This window comes from Balaenoptera acutorostrata, chromosome 8 (assembly GCF_949987535.1).
Source record: "Balaenoptera acutorostrata chromosome 8, mBalAcu1.1, whole genome shotgun sequence".
Taxonomy (NCBI): domain Eukaryota; kingdom Metazoa; phylum Chordata; class Mammalia; order Artiodactyla; family Balaenopteridae; genus Balaenoptera; species Balaenoptera acutorostrata.
In genome coordinates, this window is record NC_080071.1 from 38,543,595 (window position 1) to 38,567,883 (window position 24,289).

General features: G+C 37.3%; 1 protein-coding gene and 1 pseudogene across 1 annotated transcript in view; one reads left to right on the plus strand and one right to left on the minus strand.

Annotated features, from left to right (window-relative positions):
* Positions 1–24,289, minus strand: part of PDE11A (phosphodiesterase 11A) — a 447,087-nt gene that overhangs the window by 409,775 nt on the left and 13,023 nt on the right. The gene's annotated exons all lie outside the window — the stretch shown is intronic.
* LOC103000134 (cytosolic 5'-nucleotidase 3A-like) lies at positions 6,811–7,833 on the plus strand (annotated as a pseudogene).

Genomic DNA, 24,289 nt, shown 5'->3' on the forward strand with positions numbered 1-24,289 from the left:
TAATAGTCAATAATATGAGAATGCATATATTCCAGGTATTATCAAGTAAATCCTAAATTTGCACTCAGGAAAGTCAATGGCCTTATATTCAAATGTTGGTCTTCTTTTCCACCAAATCTTTAACCAAAGCAGCCAATAAAAGTAAGATTAATTCCATTTCTTTCATTTGTTCATTTCAGCTAAGATTCTTATAAGAAGTACAAATGATCGAAAGTTTTCAGTAGAAGAATGAATAATGACATGATAAACTATAAACTAAATCATCATTTACTTTACTTGGAAATTATATTAAAACATTTTTATAATTTAAAAAGTTAAATGTCAAAAATAAAATAATAAAAGAATGGAAGGAATATAACTGGAAATTTGTCTGATCTCACTAGAGGGAAGTCTTTCAACCCATAATACCAAAAGGAGGAAACATAAACACTAATAGATTTGACTAATAAAAATTTTAAATTTCAGTACCTAAAAAATAATACAAAGAATTAAAAGTAAAATAAAATTGGAAAAATATTTTTAAACACATCTGGCTGACAAAGTGTTAAATCCTAAACATACAGAATTCTTACTAATTAATGAGGAAAAATGAGCAATGGGTAAGAATCAGAAATTAACAAAATAAAGAATTGATGGGAAAAAATTGTCTCATATTTCACATAAATATTTGAAAACTGTCAAATTACCACAACAGTTATAGTTTTTCTGTAAAATTGGCAAAGATTTAAAATTTGAGGTGTCAAGATACCTAGATTTATTGAAAGTTTTTGTATAAAAGTCTACTTTTATACATTGCTGGTGAGAATACAAGTTAGTGCAATATATATGGAGGACAATGTGGCAGTAAGTAACAAAAACCTTTAAAATATTCATACTTTTCTATACAATAATTGTATTTCTAGGAATTCATAAGAAAAAATTGAAAAATACCTAAATATTCAACAGGAACTTGATTATGTTATGGTATATTCATACTACCGCTAAAAAAGTTTATAGGTTATTATTATACATGTTATAAATAATTTTATTCTGACATGAGAAAGTGACACAAGGAAAAGAAGTTTAAAAAACAGTATTAATTAGCATAGTTACATCAAAGTGGTGGGCTTACCATTCAGGACAGCACTACAGCTTCAGAAGTGCCCTCCAAAAAGATAGAAGTCTTTATATTATTGAACTGCCAGTAAAATACATAGGCAAGATATACCAAATGACAACTGTCAAGATGGCAGTGAGTCCATCTTCATAAGTAATATAAATATGTGAAAAACAGACAGCATAGCACTCTATACTTTTAGCAGGATATAGCAGCCATCTAAATGGCCCTGTTAGTTTTTAAAGCCATTATCATCTTGGCTATAAAACTCTTTACCATAAAAATTAAGTCCAACTGAATTGCTACATGGAATGCTAAAGGAATTTGATATTTTCTGAAAATCACAGAGAGCTAAGAACAAAAAGACTGTCAAGATGCTATAGTTGGGCAATGTTCTGTTATGTGAAGTGGATGGATCTTTCAACTCTCTCAGCCTCTAACCCTTTCCACATTTAATTGGTAAACATCACAGCAACTTAATTTGGCATAGCGTATACAGTATAATGGTGGAAAACATCTGATTTTCCAAAAGGATGAATACTGGAAACCAAAAACTAGTAGCCTCATATTGGTTTCTAAAACAAAATTCTCAACAAACTATTAAACCAGTAGATGTAAGTTTGGAAGAAAATGATAAAAACAAATCTTCCAACCACAAGACTGCTTTCAGCCACTGAAAACCCAGGTTAGAAAAAGCCACATCATCCACTGCAAAGAGGACTTGGAAGCAGCATGTCACTACTTCCCACTGATCTTCCAGGTGGACCCCTGCGGCTAGCTGGTTCCATGCACATTCCTTTCCCCACTGTCAGCCACTGTGTCCCTGAAGCCTTTCTTTCCTGTTCCTAGGCCAGGCTCTATTCCCCTGGTGCTCACCCTAGCTTGGCTGCAAATAAGGAGCTGAGCTGAGAGTACTCAGACTCCCTCCAGAAGGTATACGGCTATGTGCTCCACAAAACATTGGGGGCATGTTATCTCCAGCCCTCAGATTTGAGAGTAAGAGTGATGAATCAAACTGAAGGTGTCAACACGTGGTTTGTTTCCACCAGAGGATTGTTTTCATCAACAGGAATTATTCATAAATAGTCCAGAGAGACACAGGAGTGGACTCAGCACCCAGGGTGCCTTTTCCTGGATAAAGCACCAAGATACTTTCTAAGAAATGCTTGTAGGTAGGAGCCTTCTAGACATACACACTGGAGAACTGAGTCAGCCTGATTTTTGGCAGCTTTGTCTAAGTTATTCCATCTTGGATAGAGTTGGTTAGTGCCTCCTAGAACTGGTCTCCTGCCTGCTGCCTTGTTCCAGATATTTCCTAGGCCAGCTGGCAGAACTCTGCACTGGCTGTTTTATGAACCAGATCAAGCCCTTAGCAGAGCCAGTCAATTATACCGTTCATCATATTTTGCAGGTCTGGGTTCTGCTGGGTTAGAAAGATTGGACATATCAGCTAGCATTCACTCTCATAGAAGCAACAGGGTCAGGAACCATTTTATAAATCTCAATTTACTTCTGAGATGCTTCAATTGAATGAGCAATCAATTTAACCAACTACAATTCTTCCCTGGTTTAGGATCTGCATAGGCTGGAACAACAAAAGCAGAAACCACAGCAAATCCTGGGCTGCTCAAATGTAAAAGCCCTCCACATGCTCTCTTAGACAGAGTAATAATACACTTCCAATATCTATGGAAACTCCAACTTTAAAACTTAATAGTGAGTCCCTCTGTCTTTTAAGTAAGTCCCTCTGCCTTACATAAAAAGAAAGATTATCAGTGGGCATCATCGCGTATTATCTCCCCCACCATAACCCACCCACCAACATGCTCATATACAAGTACATCTGATACATCTGGCTATACACTACACCCAACAAGAAGACACTTCATATGACTGGTCAAGTTGACACTGAATATTTATGAAAATTGACTAAAAGCTAGGTCATAAAGCTAGCCAATTTGAAATCATTATGTGAAATAACTGGTATCACACAGAACATATCATTTCACCCCAATGTACTTTAGTTATTAAAAAATATGTAACTAGAGGAAAAAATACTTGAAAATTTAAAATACATTTCTAAACAAACTATCAAGCAAAAAAAATAAAATGGAAATTATAAACTATTTAGAAAATATTTAGAAAAAATAAATATTTAGAAAAATACCAGGATTATATAAATATTATGTACCAAAATGGTAGGACACGGTTAAAGAGGTTCTTAAAGTTTAGTCTTAAATGCTTACATTAAAAAGAACTCAACTTAATGAAGTGATCATACAACCATAAGGAATTAGAAAAAAGAACAGCAAAATAAACTCAAGAAGATGAGAGAAAATAATAAAAATAATAGCAGAAGTTAATGAAAAAGAAAATAAACATATAATGAAGAGGATCAACAGAGGTCAGAAAAGTAATAAAATATACAAATCTCCGGAGAAAATAATCAAGGGGAAAAAAGAGAAAGGCATTTTAAAAAATTTTAATCAGGAATGAAAAGGGGCAAAGCTATAATTGCTACAGAGATTAAACAGATAAGATGTTATGAATGAGTTTGTGCCTATAAACATGAAAACTTAGATGAAATAAACAGATATATACAGCTTAACAAAAGAGTCCTATAAGCTTTAAAGAAATTGAATCAGTAGTTCAAAATAGTCCTATTACACACACATACATACACACACACACACACACACACACACACACACACACACACACTGGATCCAGACAGATTTCTAGGAAATTCTACCAAATGTTTGAGCATTGGGAAATTCTAATCTTATGCAAACTATTTCACACAATGGGAAAAAAAATCATTTGTGATATAACTTTGCCTTCAAAACCTGATGAAGATATTATAAGCAAAGAAAAATATAGGCCAGTCTCACTAATGAATGAATACAGATTCAAAACCTCTAAAAAATAAACATTTTTTTTAAACATTTTTATAAAACAAATCAGACGGTGGATAAAAAGATAATTTGTTATGACCAAGTTGGTGTTTCCTAGGAAACCTAGATTGGTTTATCATGAGAAGATCAATTAAAGTAACTCACCATGTTAACATGTTAAGGTGAAAAAATATTGTATCTTAACAGAAGTAGGAAAAACTGGATAAAACTTTACATCCATCTGTGATGTAAAAAAATAAAAGCAACAAACTCCTTAGCAAACTGGGAATAGAAGGCACTTAGCCCAATAAAGGGCATTTCAAAAAACCCACAGAAACCTCATATCTAACAATGAAACTCTGACAGTATCTTCTATAAGATCAGGTTCAATATAAGGATGCCTGTCTTCATCAATCTTATTCTACATTGTTCTGGAGGACCTTGCATAGTAAATCAAGAAAAAGAAATAAAAGCTAAAGGACTAGAAAAAAAGAAACAAAAACCTTCATTATTTTACAGATATGATCACTTAACATAGAAAATCTCAAAAAACAAAGCTTAACACATAGGGGTTATTTAATAAATGTTTGTTGAGAAAAATAAGCAATAAAATAGTTGTGAGGATTAAGTGAGATCACCTATGTTATTTGGCACATAGTAGGAACTTAGTTACTACTAATTTCCTTTCCCTTAAAATTTACTTTTAGGTATCTATGTCACGAGGGAAAAGGATTTTTAAAAAGTAAAAATTTCAACCCAATGTTCATAGCAGCATTATTTACAATTGCCAAGATATGGAAGCAACCTAAGTATCCATCAACAGATGAATGGATAAAGTGTGTGTGTGTGTGTGTGTGTGTGTGTGTGCGTGTGTGTTTGTGTGTGTGTGTGCATGCACGCACGCAATGGAATACTACTCGGCCATAAAAAAGAAGAAAATTTTGCCATTTGCAACAACATGGATGAATTGGAGGGTATTATGCTAAGTGAAATAAGTCAGGCAGAGAGAGACAAATAATGTATGATATCACTTATATGCAGAATCTAAAAAATACAACAAACTAGTGAATATAACAAAAAAGAAGCAGACAGATATAGAGAATAAACTAGTGGTTACCAGTGGGGAGACAGAAGGGTAGGAGATTAAGAGGTACAAACTATTATGTATAAAATAAACTATAAGGATATATTATACAGCACAGGGAATATAGCCAAAATTCTATAATAATTATAAATGGAGTGTAACCTTTAAAACTTACAAATCACTACATTGTCCACCTATAACTTATAATATTGTACATCAACTATACTTCAATAAAAAATGTTTAAATCTTCAATAAAGTATTAGCAAGCAAAAAATAAAAAGTAAAAATTTAAATTAATAAGAAGGATGTTAATTACACTTCAATTTTAAAAATGGTTAAAATGTTTAAAAAAAAGAAGGATGTTAGATTCAAAATCAATACACGAAAGTAAACTGCATTTCTAGAGGTCCACAACAATTGGCTAAAATTGTAAAGTTTTTTAAAGATACAATTTAAAATAGCAATAAACATTTAAAAATACCTAGTATAAAATAAGGAAGGTGTAAGTCTTCTAAAGAGAAAACTAAAAAACTTTATTGGAAGATATTAAAGAACAAATAAATAACTAGGAAGATCTATCATATTATTGGGTGGAAAGACTGAACATCATAAAGCATATCATAATTCTCTCTAAATTGATCTACAATGTCAGTGCAATTCAAATAAAATTTCTATCAGACTGTGTATTATGTGCATGTGAAACTCAACAAGCTGATTCTAAAATTTACATGAAATAAAGGGCCAACAAAAGCCAAGACACTCCTGAAGAGCAAAATGTGGGGTGGGGTTGGGAGCTCCCCCCTCCTAGATACAAAGATTTACTGTAAGCTATGGAAATTAAATCAGTGTGATACTGGTGCAGGCATAGACTAATAGATCAAAAGAAGAAGAGAGAGTCTAGTAACAAACCCATGCTAATATGGAAAATGGAAAACTACTTATATATGGAAATGACACTATGTCAATTGTTTATCCAAAAAGAAAAAAAAAAGTTGTATCCCTATTCTAACACAAAAATGAACTGCATTAGATTAAATACTTCATATGGAATACCAAATTATAAAATTTTCTAAAGATGATATAGAATGCTTTTTTCTTTGCTGATTTATTTGGTTGCGCCAGGTCTTAGTTGCAGCAGGCAGGCTCCTTAGCTGCGGCTCTCAGGCTCCTTAGCTGCAGAAGGGTCTTAGTTGTGGCAGGTGGTCTCCTTAGTTGCAGAATGCATGTGGGATCTAGTTCCCTGACCACGGATCAAACCCGCATCCTCTGCATTGGAAGGCAGATTCTTAACCACTGTGCCACCAGGGAAGTCCCTAGAATGCTTTTCTTTATAACCTTTTATTTCTTAAAATTAAAAAAAAAGAAGCAAATAATGCAAAATTTAATGAGAAGATCGATAAATTAAATTGCATTAAAATTAAGAACTTGAACTCATGATTAAAAATGAAATGCAAGCAATAGAGAAGAAGATGTTTGAAATATATACAACCAGTAAGGGGTGTTAGAAAGATATATGCATATATTTTAAGAACTCCTACAAATCAGTAAGAAAAAGGTATACTCAGTAGAAAAAAAAGGGCAACTGACATGGACAAGTATTTCATAGAACAGGAAATACTAAAACACAAACATATGAAAAGATGATTGAGGGGGTATTCACAGGGTTCACCGTGGAGCATGTGTATGGCTTGCTGCCCGCTGTAATTGGCCTCTTCTTTTCCTGGCTGCGAGGCAAATGAGGGCCCTGAACCAGGTGGCTATAAGAGGAGTGGACTCAGAAGGGAGTGCCAGAGTTTGTGCCCTGGTGGCAGCGGTGGTACTGATCCAACACATATTCACCTTGAAGAGGAAGACACAGTGGAAGATCAATATCATTGAGATGAATATTGGATAGCTAAGACATGACAATCAAGAGTCCACTGTCTTTGTAAAAATGATGCCAAAATTGCAGAAACATTCGATTCACATCAAGAACTCCACAAAGGTAGAAGAAATTATCTGTGATCTTGTCAAAGGAGGAGGTGTCATACTTCAGCTACTAACAGACTTTGATATGACACCAAGTAAATACAAAGGAAAAAGATGCCCAACATGTCATAATATCACTGACAACTGTAAACTGGTTACAGGTAAATGTCCAAAAAAAAAGATATTCAACTAAAGGAAAGATATTCTCTTGAAGTTGATCTAGCTCTTACCAGAGATGAAAAGTACATTTATATGGTAGAATAGTATACTAAGTCACATAATTTGCTTGTTGAACAAGCTTCATCAAAAGCTAAATTTAAAGAATTTGTGGAAGAATTTGAAGACATGTTCAAGGAAGGATATGAGAATTTATTTGATAAGCTCCAACAGCATAATATCCCTGTGTTCATACTTTTGCACTGCATAGGTGATGTACTTAACTGTCAAGCTAGTGTTATCATCCAAATGTCAAAGTGGTGTCCAACTAATGGATTTTTTATGAAAATGTGGCTTTTTTAAAGCATATAAAGGGGAATAAATATAATATTTAACAAAAACAGACTATCTCAATCCACAGTAAGACAATAGCAACATAATTCTGTTTGGAGACTCTCAAAGAGACAATAATAGCAGATGGAGTAGCCGATGTTAAACACATTCAGAAAACTGAGAATCTAAATGAGAGAAGGGGTGAACTTTTAGAAAAGTGCATGGGCTCTTATGATATTGTTTTAGTACAATTTAGTACTCACTGGAGGTAGTCAACACTATCCTACAGAAGATTCTATAAACAAGTATCTTTTAGGAACGCCTCTCTCCCATAGGAGAAATTGATACTAGATCTGCTCATCTGTTTATCTTGCTGAAAGACTGCTATTCATAATATATTCTTGCCCTTGAAGTTTTTCCTTTGTTACTTCTATGTTTTCAAATATGTTGACTGCATCAGCTGGAAACTCTTTTTTCTCTACCTCTCACAACACACTTCATTTTTTGAACAGGTAAAAAAAAAAAAAAAAGAAAACTTAATGCCGAAATTAGAAAATAACTCCCTACTTCTCCAAAGTCAATTTTGTAGTTTAATATTATCATGCACTTTGTGAGGAGTCTTTTTATACTGGGAAAGTTTATGTAATTTTGAAAAGAAGTTTCATGAAATGGAAATAATGTTCATGATTTCAAGTGTTGCTGTTTTTATAATACAGATAAATCATGCTGATGGTATCACCATCTCCTGAAAAAAAAGGTGGGGTATGATTGACTGACATCTTTAATGACCAGGAAAATGCAAATTAAAACCACAATGAGATACAATTCTCAACACACCAGATTGGCAAAAACTAAAAAGTCTGACAATATAAAACGTTAGCAAGAATGTGGAGCAACAGAAACCAACACATCGCCAGAAGGAGTGTAACTGGTCAGCCCTACTTTGGAAAACAGTTTGTCATTAACAGTAATTTTGACAGGTGCATAAATTATGACCCCCCAAATTCTACTTCTATATATATGCTCCAAAGAAACCCTCACCCAAGTATATTAGTTGCCTATTGCTGCCTTAGCAAATTAACACAAATTTAGTGGCTTAAAACAGCACAAATTTATTCTCTTACAGTTCAGGAGGTCAGAAGTCCTAAAAATCAAGGTCGGTAGGGCTGCATTCCTTCTGGAGGCTCTAGGGGAAAATTCAGTCCCTTGCCTTTTCTAGCTTCTAGGCTGCCTGCATTCCTTGGTTCATGGACCAATTCTCCATCTTCAACTGAATTTCAAAGCAGTGCAGCATCTTCCAAACTCTGGCCCTCCTGCCTCCCTATTGTAAGGACCCTTGTTACTACACTGAGCCCACCCAGATAATCCAGAATAATCTCCCCATATCAAGATCCTTAGCTGAATCACCTCTTCAAAGTCCCTCTTATGAGGTAAGATAGTCACAGATTCTGAAGTTTACGATGTGGACATCTTTGAGAAGCCATTACTCAACATACCACAAAAGTAAACCAGTAGACATGTACAAAATGCTTATAGCAGCATTATTTGTAACAGCAAAAACAACAACAGCAACAACAAACCCTAGAAATAACTCAAAAGTCTATCGAAAAAAAAAAAAAGTCCATCGATGATAGAATGGATAAATTGTGATATATTTATTCAAAGAGATATTATACAGCAGTGGATATTATTACTATGCATTTCAACATGAATTAATCTCAAAAACATAATGGTGGGCAGAAAAAGCAAGAAATAGAAGATTGTACATAGAATGATTCCATTTATACAAAGTTCAAAGAGAAAATAAAATTGCATATCGTATAGGAAAACATACATAGGTGGCAAAGCCATAAAAACAAAAAAAGCAAGGGAATAATTACAGGATGGTGATAACAGGGGTAGGGCTCAGGAGGGAGGACAATAAAGTTGTGAAGGCGCAGCAGACAACTTCAGGGGTAATGGCAATGTTTTATGTTTTAACCTGGTGTAATCAGAAGGATGTCCAGTTTGTAATTATTCTTTACTCTGTACGTGTATATTTTCTCCCCTTTGGATATGTAATACATTTCATAATTTTCAATAAAGGCAATGGACAGTACAATGAAAACTGAAGATCCAAAGCTCTTGTCATTGCCAATATGTTCAGCACACGTTTTGTTTTTACTTTAATTTGCAGGGGCCCAAGGGGTATGCTTTAGCAACGTACATGAGCAGTTAACAACCCAGCTCTCACTGTGTTAATGGGAACTAAAACCTTACTCCATGGAGTTATTGGTACTAAAATGGAATGTTTATTCGGAGAACTACACAACTCAATTTGTTTACTTTTCTCCTTCTTTTAGTGTTGACATTACCATATATTACAGATAATCTACTAAACAGAACTGCCTTCCTTCTCTACAGTTCTTTCCACATTGTTCTGTCCCAATTAACTTTTATGACTTTGATACTACTGATATGTAATTTTAAGTTAATAAACTAATCAACAAATACAGATTGATAGTAATAAGCAATCAGAATTTTTTCAACCTATGTCATCTCTCCAAAGAAATACTAACCTCTAACTGGATAAAACTTACAATGAGCTATCTTCACACGCAAAAAAATTTTTTTCAAAAGTGGCACAACCCAATATTTAAGTCCACGTGGCAATAGTTCTCCAAGTTTTCCATAATATTTTGTATGACAGATGTCACTGTCAAGGTACCAAAGCACTTAATTCTGCTTTTGAACTACTATCTGTCCAGTTTATCTGCTCTATATCCTCTTCTCTAAGAAAAGACAAAATTTCAAGCATTATCCCCCTAGATGTTACAATACAAATAGCTGAACCTGCCTGTGAATTCAAGGACTCCCCTGAACATAAGTTTCTTATGAGACCCATATTTATCATCTGACAGAAGCTTTAGATGACCACACAAAAATAATTTTCCCACATAAGAAGTTTTTGCTTTCTTTTGAAACAATTTTAAAGAAATGGTATAAATGTTACTATTATTTTTTTATGTTTCTATAGGGATCGGAGTGATGAGCATGCCTTCTTGTGTGAGCAAAGGGGACAATAGGTAGAGGGGGTAGTTTTCTTATAGAGGCTCAGCTGGCTTCACATATCACATAAATATGCAACAATTCTGAAGATACATAGAATTAAATAAAATCCACACTAGTTATATGTTTTATCTATTTTATATTATAAAAGATCTAACAGAAATTTCTACAAATACAATTGTAAAGGGTAAGTGGCTAATCAAAATTAACAACTTGTATGCATATTAGAAGATATTAATGTATAGGTAATCAGTTTTAGATGATATATCTTCCACTCTCCACAGTGGGCCTCAGTATGTGATTTTGTTAAGTAATATTCAGAATAGAAAAGTGATTTTGAAATCCTAAAATTATATAAGATATTCTGCTATGAAGTCTCTAAAGTTATTATTATGTCACATAGAAGTTTTTAAAAAACAACAGTTAGAGCAAGAAGGCTGTAACCAAGCAAGACATAGCTTCTTCCTGCAAAACTGCTCTATATCAACCTCGTACTAAATCACTGTAGCAGGCAACTAGGGGTAAAAATATCCAAACAATTCACCAACATTGGACTCCAGAGCTTCCAAGCAGTCATAACACCCGTCTCTATTTTGATGTTCAGGGTACCAAGAAAATATACCCAAAACACCAATGACAGAAGACTCTAATGCCTTTAATGGCTTTGCTCTTGTCAACCGGGAAGAATACCATCGGAGTTGCCTGGTAGAGATTTTACATATACAGAACCTGAAGCAATAAGCAGTTAAGCAATGCACCCAAGGCCACGGGCAATAAGTGACTGAGCCTGGATACTAACAGACGACTGCTTAATTTTCCAAATCCACACTGTGTACTCAGATTTTATATGGCACGTGGTCTGAATCTTAATTAGAAAAACTTGAACCAACTTTGGTCCAGATCCACAGCAACTAGCAAAGACAGCTGGAATAAAATTTTCTCTGTTGTTTTTTGTCTTATGCTCCTAAATTTAGTCTCAATAGAGGTCTTAAGGCCCTTAATAATTCATCCTGATTGATTCCATTGTAGGACATAGAGTGACATACTGAGGAACAGAAACCTGCTTAATCTCCTTGACCTGTCATCTCCGAAAATCCACCCAAGGGGGCCCTTAGCATTTGATACCATCTTTTCAGATTGGCCTCTTGCATGAAATAGGATCATGACAGCTTGTAAATTTCCTAGCCACAAATTCCTTAAATTCAACTGAGATAAAAGCAGATGAGAAATAATTCTTATAACCCATATTTTTGCAAGTAACTGGCTTAGAGGTGTACTTGCTACAGTAATAATCTGAGACAATACCATCTCCTTAAAGCCATCATGAGAAGGAATTACCACAATTAAAATAATCTTCCATGGATTGATCATGCAAAAATCAATACATCTTGGCCAAGGTTTCTTAATAAATTCCCAAGGAAAGGTTAAGTGTTTCTGATGGGTCATGACAGGAAGCCTGAGCTCTATTCCTGTCTCCTCTAACAGTCAACTAAGGGCTCAGGACACTGGCTCTGGATCAGTATGCGGTACAGCAGAAGACTTGGTTAGGTGTAGGGATGGGTATCATGTGCTTTTGAGAGGTCAAAAGGTGGAAAAGGGTGGCGAACAGAGGTAGCATTTGAAAAAAAGGCCAAATCAGGAAGGTGAAAGGCGCCTGTAAAAAGCAGTCAATCAGGAATTCCCTGGCAGTCCAGTGATTGGGACTCTGCGCTTTCACTGCCGAGGGCACGGGTTCGATCCCTGGTCAGGGAACTAGGATCCCACAAGCCCTGCGGCACGGCCAAATAAATAAATAAATGACAAACATTAAAAAAAAAAAAAAGCAGTCAATCAGAGGGGCAATTAAGAGAGGAACAATCTAGGTACACTGTATCAAGAAGAAGACTGGGACATTCACAGCATTTGGTGGGAGGCACAGAATGGTGGAAAGCAACTCCTGAAACAAATTCCTGTGATGAGAAACTGGGATACTGCTCCCCTTGGGCGTGGGTGGTGAGGAGCATCTTAAAGATGCCGGAAAAAAAGATTTTATAGTTTTTTTTTTCTTTTACAGTATAAGGACGAATTATAAGCCTTTAGACATAGATTCTAACGTATTGTCATAGAGACAATTTCTGGTTGTGGTTCGTGCAATGTGGCCTTATACTATTACAATCATACCTGGCTGATATTAGGTACTCAGAGCGCATTTGTGAAGTGGAATTTAAGGAATGGCATGCTTTTTGATAAGAACCAATGCTATTTTCCTCACAGACAGTATCTGTCATGGGCAGATGATTCACATTGATGCCTTATAAATAGCATGAATTCCTTAGGAAATTTCTCCACAAGCCCCTCCCTTCACACTAAATTCAAGATATTAGCCAAATCCTACAGTGCTAAGTATATATATAAATCAAGTCAGGATTCTACTGACACTAAACTTGAAGAGAGAACAGTGACACAATCTGGCTTTGCAGCAGCAGGCAATCCATGACTTTGACCTTCAACCTTGGCCTTCTAAGTCATCAGACAAGCATACAGAAGACAGTGTCATACCAATTACTCCAGAATTGCATGTGCTAGGTTAGCCTTTAACAGAGGTACTAAATGAGCCTTGCGATCTGTTTAAATTGTAAAGGAATTGAGGTAATAATGGAACTAAGCGATTCTTCAGATAATAATAATGATGGCTATCATTTACCAAGAGTCTACCATGGACCCAGTATCTGGGCCAGGTGTTTTACATTCATATAATATTCACAACAGCCATGCAAAGTGAATATGCTTGGCCCCATTATACACACAAGGAACCTGAAGCGAAAAGGTAACTAACTTACATCGTGTAAGTAAGTTACCAATAACTGTGCTAGAGAGTGAATATCTCAGAGATGCTTGGGCATTTTTTTACCATACTATGTTACTTTGAAGAGTTAGCCATTTGTGCTCCGGGCCACTGCCCATGTTGTTAAATGCAGCTCCAAAACCATAAAGAGATCTGTCAGTGGTAATAAACAATAGTTTACGTTCAACTTAATGTACTAGAACAGAGTCAGAAGTTAATACTGTTTGTCATTCTTCTTGTTGGCCAGCTCAACACCACGGTCACATTTTTTTCTAGTCTATAATTAAATATATTAGCAAAGCTTGACTTCCGTAGAAGGAAAACACAGAAGAATCAAGTAAGCCTCCCAAAAGCTTGAAGCTCTTGCTTCATGAAGAGTAGGCACACCACGAATTGCAAATATCTTTCCCCAGGTGCAGACCATTTCACAGAAAAGATGAAATGACCAAAGAAAGTGAAGCTAGAATCCCAATTTGATTTTATTTTCCAAAAACAGAAGGATGATATGCAAGTACAATGTGTGATTTCCTGATATATTCCCCTGAGTTAAACCTCTCATGATCACGGTCATATAGGCAGTTCTTGGGAAATGTGAAAAACGCTGGAGGTGATGCCAGAAGTCCTGAATTCCCTATCCCAGCTCTGCTACTGTTTAGCTCCAAAATTCTGGTCCATTTAATTTTTCTAAGCCTCAGTTTCTTCACTTTTTTAAATGAGGATAATGATTCCTACCTTTCACAGCAGTAAGGATGAATTGAGATAGTGTAGGTTGAAGCATTTTATAAATCATAAAGTTCCACACAAATATACCACCACATTCAGAATACAGAACAGGAATCAGACTAGAAGCATTAGGAACTCTCCAGTTCCCAAGTTCTGTCCCCACAAGGCTTGACTGACTTCCTGTCTCGAGTTCTGTGATATTTCCCTATATGTTATTTCTGGGATGTTATCCCTCACCCCACTTTTTATTTCTGATTGCTTCAGTGGGTGTCTGTCCCCAGCAATCAAACAAACCCATGACTAAAGCAACAAATGCCCCCAAAGGACTTCCCCTCTAGCCAAACAGGAAAGAGCTGTTGGACCAACAAATCACTGTTATGGCTATTAACTCCAATGCCTTACTGACAGTTCACCTATAGTTTCCAAAAAGTTTCACAGCAATTTATTCTAGGATAATTTGCTTGCTTATATACTCCAGAGCTCCAGATCTTTTCCTGGAAACAGGTATACATCTCTTACTCTACAATGGATATATGCAATTATAAGATCTTCAGAGAATAATTCTATCTCTGCCTTAAAACTTATCAATATCTCTCAAATATCACGGGAAATCTGTTAACAATTTCCTCCAGTTAAATCCTAATGATGTAAACAGATTTTCTCGGTAGGTTTAGGTACTGAGCAGTTGTGATGTTTTTCAAACCTTTCATCTTTAAAGGAACTATCCATGTTGTACACTCACAACCCAGCTTCCAGAAATATCAACTGTGTAGTCCATGTCAAAATTGTCTCACAACTTTGGTAAAGGGCATTATGAAAAGATGTTGTTGAATAGCTCATTACTCATTGTTTACACACCACAACAGAGGCTGCAGGTAGTGGTTCTCAAGAACACAAATTGTGGCCCCAAACATTCTGAGTTCAAACCCTGGCTCTCCAACTTATTAGCAGTGTGATCTTGGGGAGGTTGCTTAGCCTCTCTGTACCTCAGTTACTTCAACTGTGCAATAGATTGATAATAGACCTACCTTACAAAATTGTTGCGTGAACTATGTAAAGTGCTTAAGACAATACCTGGCAAACAGTAAGTGTCTTATAAATGTTAGCTCTTACTAATTTTATTACTTTGCCTTCACAGGCATTAATGGGTTATACTGCATGCAGTGAAGTTTCCTGAGTCATCGTGTCCCAAACTCTCCAAACATGATACAATTCCTGGGATCTTTGCTTGTAAATAATCAACAACTCCTCATGTAAATGGATGTAAATTGCTAACATACCTTCTGAAAGGCATTCTAACAGATTTTTGAACTTCCTATTCTGTCAAGGAGCCGTCTTCTTTCATGGGCAGGACTATTACAACCTTGAATATGTGAACAAAACATGAATATAATCCTTAATATCTCCCATAGTAGTAAAAGTGTGCAGTCTTGACAAAGTTAGACAACCTGGGCTTGGATCCTGGCTCTGCCATTTACTAGCTGTGTAAACCTTGGCAACTTACTAAACCTCCCAAAATCCAGTTTCTTCACATGTAAAATGTGGAAAGTAATGATATCTATCTCACAGAGCTTTGTGAGGATTAAATGAGAAAACCAAATCTTAGCATAGTGCCTAGCATATAGCATATTAATTTTTCTTTGGTTTGCTTAGTCCAGTTGAAAATGAGTTCTTTGCCTGTGTGTTAATTGAAAAATTCTATTAGCAGTTGATACTTTAAGGACGATAAAATGTAAGGATGAAGTTTTACTAGCAGAAGTCTTTTCTTGTGTCATTATCTTGTGTCAGATTTAGTCCACATGAAGAGGCATTTTTGGAAGATTTTATTATAAACCTTACAATATAGAATAATCCTGGAGCATTTGTCTAACAAATATATAGAAATATGTTGAAAAGGTGACTGACCTCTCAAAAGAATCATCAATGCTTTCTTTCTACTTAAATTTCTTGTTTGTTTTCATAATGTAAGAATTGGGGTCAGAACTTCAGAATGATAAAGTCATAGAGTTAGAAGGTTAGAGGATGTCTAGAGGAAGGCTGTTAACTGCCCCCATTCAAGTCAGGGAGACATGACTTAAACATGGTTTGTCTTTGGCAAAGCTGAGCTAGTCTGGTCATCGTTGGTTCCTTGGTAGCTTTTCTTTACTCTTCTCAGTCCTTGAACCTATCCTGGTCCCATTATTGTTCTTACCAAGTGGTCAATTCATTTCTGTTCATGTTAACTGCTAAGTAACTTGTTCACAGCTGATGGGCTCTCAGAGATGTTTGGAGATTCTTACAGTTGGAAAAACCAGAAATACTGAGGGAAGTTAAGCTATAATAGAATTATAGGTTGTGAAGTTGTTAGTATGGGGGAAAGATCATTGCCTGATATTTTTTGCCCACTGTTCCTTTGTCTAGGGCCTACCTTGTTCCTGTGGACTCATTAATGTCCTTAGATTAGAATAATTATGCAGAAAAACTTTCTTTGATTTTTGATTTGGAGACGAAGAGACTCAGATCCTATTACATAACAGTTGGCTATCTCCTCTATTGCAGTTAATGGGAAGACCCAGAAAGCAATCCTGAACCCAAATCATTTCCTTCCTAAAGATATCACCCAATGACAATACCAAGGAATGGCTTATCTCCAGCCTTCCCAAAGATACGTAAAGATAATGTGTAGCTATACAAACAGAGCTTTATTACAAGTCCCCTAGACTATATTGCCAGCCAGGTGGAAGTCCTGACCTGTAACATTCTGGAGCAGCCACTGGTAACACTATGAGTGGCTCAGACATGAGGCTTATTAAAAACTAAGCATGCCTTGTTACAAAACTATTAATTTTACAACTCATACGCAGTATTGTTTTGTAAGGTTTCTGCTCTTCGATTCCATAATTAAGATGAAATTTTAGAGCTTGAAGACTCTCAGAAATCATTTTCCCAGCTCTCTCATGTTACATATGAAGGTTCTCAGGTGCACAGAGAGCAGGGCATCTGCCCAAGTTCCCAAGGGTGATGAGGGCAGGGCAGCCCAGATCTGTGTCCCTCTCCTGCTCATAGGTCTTCTATGGTTCTTTGCCTTCAAAGTGAAGGTAACTAGGATAACAAGTCTCTCGAATAATCTGGCCCCACTTTCCTATCCATTGGTTGGACCTTGTTGCCTCATAAACATTCTCTGTGGGAAATGGCTAAGAGTGGAATTAGACCCATTATGAGGCAGATTCAATCATCTAGGTGAAAGAAAATGGGGACCTGGAGTGGAGTTGTGGCAGTGGAGATGGAGAAAAATGGATGGACTTGAGATCTGTTTTAAAGACTGAATCAAAAGGACTTTCTGATAGATTGAATATGGTGGGTGAATAAAGGAAGGAATCAAAGATGACAGCTAGTTTTCTGGCGTGGGTAACGGAGGATAAGGAAGATAAGACAGGGGCAGGAGAATGTTGCAGGTCAAGGTGGTGAAGGACAGAGTTCTCTTAGTGTTTCAGATATGACAATCTATTTGAGAGATGGCATGGCATATGTGAGAGAGGACAACTCTTTCCTCCTTCTTTGGATTTCATGAGGAGAGATCTCCCTTAAGCTCGCCAGCCTTTGTACTGTCTCCTTGCTCCTCCCCAAGGAGGTAGGGTGAGTTACCCTATTAGGGTATTAGGGAGACTAATTGGGCATGCATCGCCAACCGCTTCTTCCTCTTAACCTTCTGCCCACAGGAAGCATGCCTCTGCTCTGTTCCTCAATGCTGTACGTTTCAAAGGGATGGGCCTCTCTTGTGGGGAGGACAGTAGGCGTCCAGCTTGGTCTATATCTGGGAGTGTAGGGCTATTTAATTTTGGAGGTATTACAAGCCCATACTCTAGTATCTGCTTAGTAAGTTGTAAATGTGATATTTTGATGTCCCGTTTCCTCTTTTGTCTTATTTCTCATCTCAGTCAGATCAGGGTAGGAAAGAGAGATGTTGTTTACTGGGTCTTCTCAAAGCCAAGAGTAGAAGAAACAGTGATAGAGGAATAGAGAATCCTAAGTCTAACACTTATGGCCAGGTGGTCTCGGGAAAAGGCCTCAGTGCTTGTTTCCTAATCTAAAAAAGGGAGAAGATAACATGCACTACCCCCTTCTCATCAGATTATTATGAAGATCACATGAGATAATTCTGAAAAAATACCAGGCTTAAATTAATATTCAAATATAGGAAACATTACTTTTAGTTCCAAATGCACTAAGGAACTTAAAGATGGAATTTCTGCAAAGAGAACACCAAAAAATGGACAAATTAATATTTCTCTTGTAATAATTATTATAGATATCTTATTATATACGTCTCCTTAGGCAAACAGCGGTTTATCAAAGGTGACAGGCATGGAGGAAAAGAAAGGAAAAAAAAGTAGTCTAATGCTCATTTAGTCCAATTTTCCTATTTCAAATATTGAAAAACTGCCCTATTCTTTAGCTTTGTACATTTATACAGAATTTGAGAATTGGAAACACATTCTAATGAATGGCTTCCTTTATCAAGGATGGGGAAAAAATTATCTTTCATAAAACTGGAATGACAATTTAAAAAAAAAAACACTTCCACACACAAGCCAGGCATTACATTCTGCTAGAAAGAAGGAAGCAAGATATGGATGTTAAGGTTCAATGTGGTTTTCAGTCAAGAGAAAACATCAACTCTAGGAAACAGAGTCACACAGCTTATAAAGTTTGGTGGACCTTCCCTGTGATGGATTGTCACAGAAGGGCAGCAGCAAGTCATGTGGCTGAATTTTACAAATGATTAAGCAAGTTTCAGAGTGTTAGTACACTGGGGGGAAGCAATATAATAACAGAGGTGATTAAATCCCACATGCTTCCTAGTGGATTCAGGAGGATGGAAAATATTTCTTTTCTGCCTACAAAAGGAAAAGGAAAAAAAGAAAAAAAAAGTATCCTGAAGGGGACATTCACCAGCAGGAACTTTAGGTTAACAGAGGCAAAACCTCAAATAATCAATCAGCCTGAGAATTGCTGGCATGGTAACTTCTGTGTCACTGTTGCTAAGAATTCCTGGTGGATACTAGGCTAAGAGAAATACCAAAGAAATAATATTTATCATTGTTCTCACTTTAATAAAAGCCTGGATATTGTATACCAAGTGTTTAAATACCAATTTCCCTGTCATTTGTTCTACTTAGAATGTACGATACTTCAGGGGCAAGGTCTTTTTCACATTGCAAGGCATTGACCTACCGGAACTAAATTACAACCATGGGCCACATGGGTTAACAGTTTGAAATGCAATTAAAATTTGTGTGTTTTAAAAGAAAGACAAATATTCCATGTACGCAATTTTAAAATTTAAAAGAGAGATACTAATCACGGGCCACATGGACGTAAAAAAGAAACTCAATTGTTTTCTGAGGTAGGTCTATGAGATTTTAAACTTTGATTTGGAAATTATAACTAAAACTTATTTTCATGTTATATCTGCTTTATGTTCCAGTCAGTGATATCATAGAGGGCAAGAAGAAGACATGGAAAAGAAAAGAAAGAATAAGGAAAAAGAGAGATAGCCAATTCAAAGGATGGCTGGGGGAGAATAGGATAGGGAGGGGGAAAAGAGAGGGAAATTTGGGAGGGACAAAGGGAAGCAGTTACACTAAAGGAAGACAGGTGTGGAATGTTAGAAAAGAGGAAATGGAAAGCATAAGACACAGAAATGAGAGAGGAAAGGAAAAAGAGGAAGACAGAGGAAAAGGAAAGAGGCTGAGGCAAGCCAGTGGTTCAGAGGATTCTGAACTATGTTAGGTAAATGCACTTGTTGACAATATCATTCCATTGAACTTGAAGTGGTAACAATTGTGATAACTGTCTGTGGGAATGTCATTTAACTGTTTAACACAATTGGTCACAGATGACTTTAGAAGAATTACATACTTCTCAAAGGACTGAATCTTTTCTAAGGTAATGATAGATAATGCAAATTAAAATATCTAGAGTCCAAAAAAGAATCTGACAATCTTGGAGGATGCTTCCTGGAAACAAGTACAGACTAGAGAAACATAAATATTAATACTTCTGGTTCTTGGGGGAGAAATGGAAATGGTGGTAGTGGTAGTGCATTGCTTCCATCAAAGGCTTGGTGCTGGGCTCTCTACATGAATGAATTTGGTTTAAATTACCACTACGAAATCAGAGAGCTCCCAGTCTGACCTTTTATACTCTCCCTAGCGAATCACCTGCCTCGCCTAAAAGACATCACTACTGCCATTTAAATAAACATATGAAAAGCAGACCATATCCTCTTTGTTCCAACGCTGCCATTATTAACTACATAATCACTATTTTCTCAAAGCCCTGGGACTGCTGTATTAGTCATAGTTGATATCTTTTTTCTCTGGCATTTATCCTCCCAACTCTGCTAATTCCTCTTTTTTACTGATAAAAGATGAAATGCTTGGTTCCTTGTGCCCTCATCTCTCTAACTTTCAGAGCCTGGACCACTAGAGCCCTGTACCTGACCACTTGACCTGGGAGCCCAACCCTTCCTTCTGCTTAGGACAATGAAAGGACCCTTGGCCTATAAGTAGCCTAGTTCAGCATTATTAGCTAAACCCCTGGTCTTAATCTGACCTGTAACCTGGTATTAGTACCTAGGCCACTTGCCCTTGTGACCAAATTCTCAATTACATTCCTTTTTCTCACTTACTTACACAACAAGTATTTGTTGAGTACCCAACTACAACGAGCTAGGCACTGGGCCACACATGGGGTGCTACAAAGCTGAGAAAGTCATAGCATCTGCCCTCAAGGAGCTCACAGCTTAATGGAGAGAAAGACAGGTGAGCCAAAATAGAAATTACCAAAAATTGAATAAATAGCAAGAGTCATATGGGCAAAGTGCTATGGAAGTAGGTGGGAAAAAAAACTTTCATGGGGAGTTTGCCATCCTCATTGTTTATTCTTAAAGTCAAAGCATAGGTGCCACCCCAAAATGGCTTTATGGATGAGCATCCAGTGTAGTCACAGGGTCCCATTTTGAGAAGCCCCCCTTCCTGCCCCGCCACTTGAAGTTTAAGTTGAATTTGTGTTTTGTAGGTTAAGTCAGATGGAGCATGCTCCAGGGGCTCACACACCATCCAGCTTCCTGATGGTTTCTCAGCCTCCCACTCCCTGCCCCAGCCCCATGACCCCTACTTCCTCTACCCAGGGTTGCAACAGGGTCTGGATGATGGGTGATGTGATGGGGGCGGGTGCCGACATTCTGATGTTGTCCTCCATTCCCAGTGAGGTCATGGGCATGGATACTGGGAAGGTCAAGAGCCCTGAAGTGTCTCAGGGTGAAACAAGGTGCTGGCTGTCCCCACCAGGCTGATAGCATCTCGGTACGCTCAGTAAGCAACTCTGCTGTGGCCTCTCACCCAACCATGATCCAGGGACAGAGAGCATGTTCTGGCACAGAGATTGCAATCTGGTGGCTGGCCTGGGGAGACTGACTTCCCTGAACTCTGCCAAGACCTCAATTTTGATTTTTCTCTGGGTCCCACAAATTGTGCAGCCAGGTTTGGCCCCACTCCTTGAACTTTTAACCCTCAGGCCTTTGAGTTTAGAGGCAACAATCTCCTTAGCAAAATTCCTGCCTGCAGAGTCCTATTCTCAAATCCATTCTCAACAACGTCAAATAAAACAGCAAGAATCTTCTCCCCCTGTCTCTCAGATCCCTTTTCCAAAGCCCAGCTGATTTTCCCTCTCAAATCTTGTTGTGGGCAATTAATCATGTACATGAGTTCCAGCCTGTGAAAACCAGGATGATCTGCTAGAGAGGACGGCTCCCCACTTGAAGGTCCTGCACTTTGAGCTGCATGCATGAGTTAGATGGGATCTGAGGCTGGGAGCCACTTTGGGACAAGGCTATACTATATTTTCCAGCCTTCCTGCATTTAGGTATGGCTACCTGCCTGAGTTCTAGAGTCTAGAAAATCAATGAAATGGGAGCAGAAAATGATATGTGCCATTTCCAGACGTGACCCACAAAGTCCTCCTGCTTCATTTGTCCATTTCTTTCTCCCCTCATCTGCTGACAAGATGTTGATGCTGAGGGCAACCTTGGAAGCCCCATGTTGAAGGTGTGAAGACCTAGGAAGGAAAGAATCCCTTCTTGGAGGAGAGCTACCCATCAATCAGGAAGACTTTGCTGAGCTTAGGAAGAGTGAGAAATAAGCTTCTGTTGTGTTACCACTGTGTGCCACCGAGCTTAGGAAGTGTTATCTATTAAAGCAACTACAGGGGCTTCCCTGGTGGCGCAGTGGTTGAGAATCTGCCTGCTAATGCAGGGGACACGGGTTCGAGCCCTGGTCTGGGAAGATCCCACATGCCACGGAGCACCTGGGCCCGTGAGCCACAACTACTGAGCCTGCGCGTCTGGAGCCTGTGCCCCGCAACGGGAGGGGCCGCGATAGTGAAAGGCCCGCGCACCGCGATGAAGAGCGGTCCCCGCACCGCGATGAAGAGTGGCCCCCACTTGCCGCAACTAGAGAAAGCCCTCGCACGAACCGAAGACCCAACACAGCCAAAAATAAATAAATAAATAAATAAAGTAGCTATTAAAAAAAAAAAAAAAAGCAACTACAGTTATTCTATTAATTAATACATATGTGGAAATTTTGGAAAAATAAATAGAAAACACAAAAGAGAAGAGAAAAATAAGCCCACCACTCTGAGATCACCTCTATTAATGTTTTGGCGTATCATCTTACAGCCTTTCCGCAGGCGCTATTGCAATTACTTTTCACTGAGTCCTCAAAAGGTAACAAACAGAATGTTAAACTTTTCATATATAATTTTATTTAATTCTGAGAACAACCTTTTAAGATAGGAATCAATATTCCCACTTTAGGACTGCAGAAACTAACAACTGGAGAACTGAAATATGACATAACTTTTAGGTAGTAGAACTGGGAATTGAATCCAGTCTGTCTGATTGTAAACTCAACCCCTTACCTCATGCTTTTGTTGTTATTGTTAAGAAAACTGGGATGCTATTGTTTTCTAAATATGCTTTGTTCACTTAATAGTTTGTGAGCAATTTCCTCTGATTAAATATTCCATTTTATATGTATCACAGTCTATTTATCCAACCCTCTAGTTGGATGTTTGGGTTGATATGTTTACACTATTATAAATAAGACTGTGGTGCGTATTCATATAGACAAATCTTTGCACATACCCATAAAAATTTCCTTAGAGCGATCTGGAATTGCTACATCAAAAGCTGTAAATATTCCTAAGGCAGTACATGATTATTGCCAAATCATTCTACATCAGCGGTTTCTAAAAAGGGGAGGAATTGCCCGCAGAAGACAATTGACAGTGTCTGGAGACATTATTAATTGTCAGGACTGGGCAGACATCTAGTGAGTAGAGGCCAAGGATGCTGTTAAACATCCTTCTATGCACAGATCAGCCCCCCTTTCCCCCAACAAAGAATTATCCAGTCTAAAATGTCAGTAGTGCCACTGTTGAGACAACTGAACTGACATAATGGTCCCATCAGTGTATGTCACTCTTGAGATGAAATAAAGGCTGTAATAAGGGCTCTTCTCTTAATTCAGATATAATTTACAAAGAACCTACAATATGCCCTATATGCCAGATACTGTGGTAGGTGCTCAGGTAGCAATCAAGGAGAAAGCTCAGATCAACAGCCACGAGTAAAGAGAGGAGGTGACTTGGAAGTAAATTTTGGCTTCACTTGCTAGAGAGAAAGCACATCTATTTCATTTTATATTTTCATATCTTTCATATCATTTTGCATTAAATTATTTCCATATAATTCTGCATTAAATTATACAACCTCACAAGGTTGCTACAAGAAGAAATTAATATTGTTACATTCCTACTGATACAGACATGAATGCTTGATCCTGATTATTTTGAGGCAATCTCTAAAGAATAAAATTGGTTGTTTCCATTTAGAGAAGAGCTAACACCTATCCTTCTCAAACTCTTCCAAAATATAGCAGAGGGAGGAACATTCCCAAACTCATTCCATGAGGCCAACATCACTCTGATACCAAAACCAGACAAAGATGTCACAAAAAAAGAAAACTACTGGCCAATATCACTGATGAACATAGATGCAAAAATCCTCAACAAAATACTAGCAAACAAACTCCAACAGCGCATTAAAAGGATCATA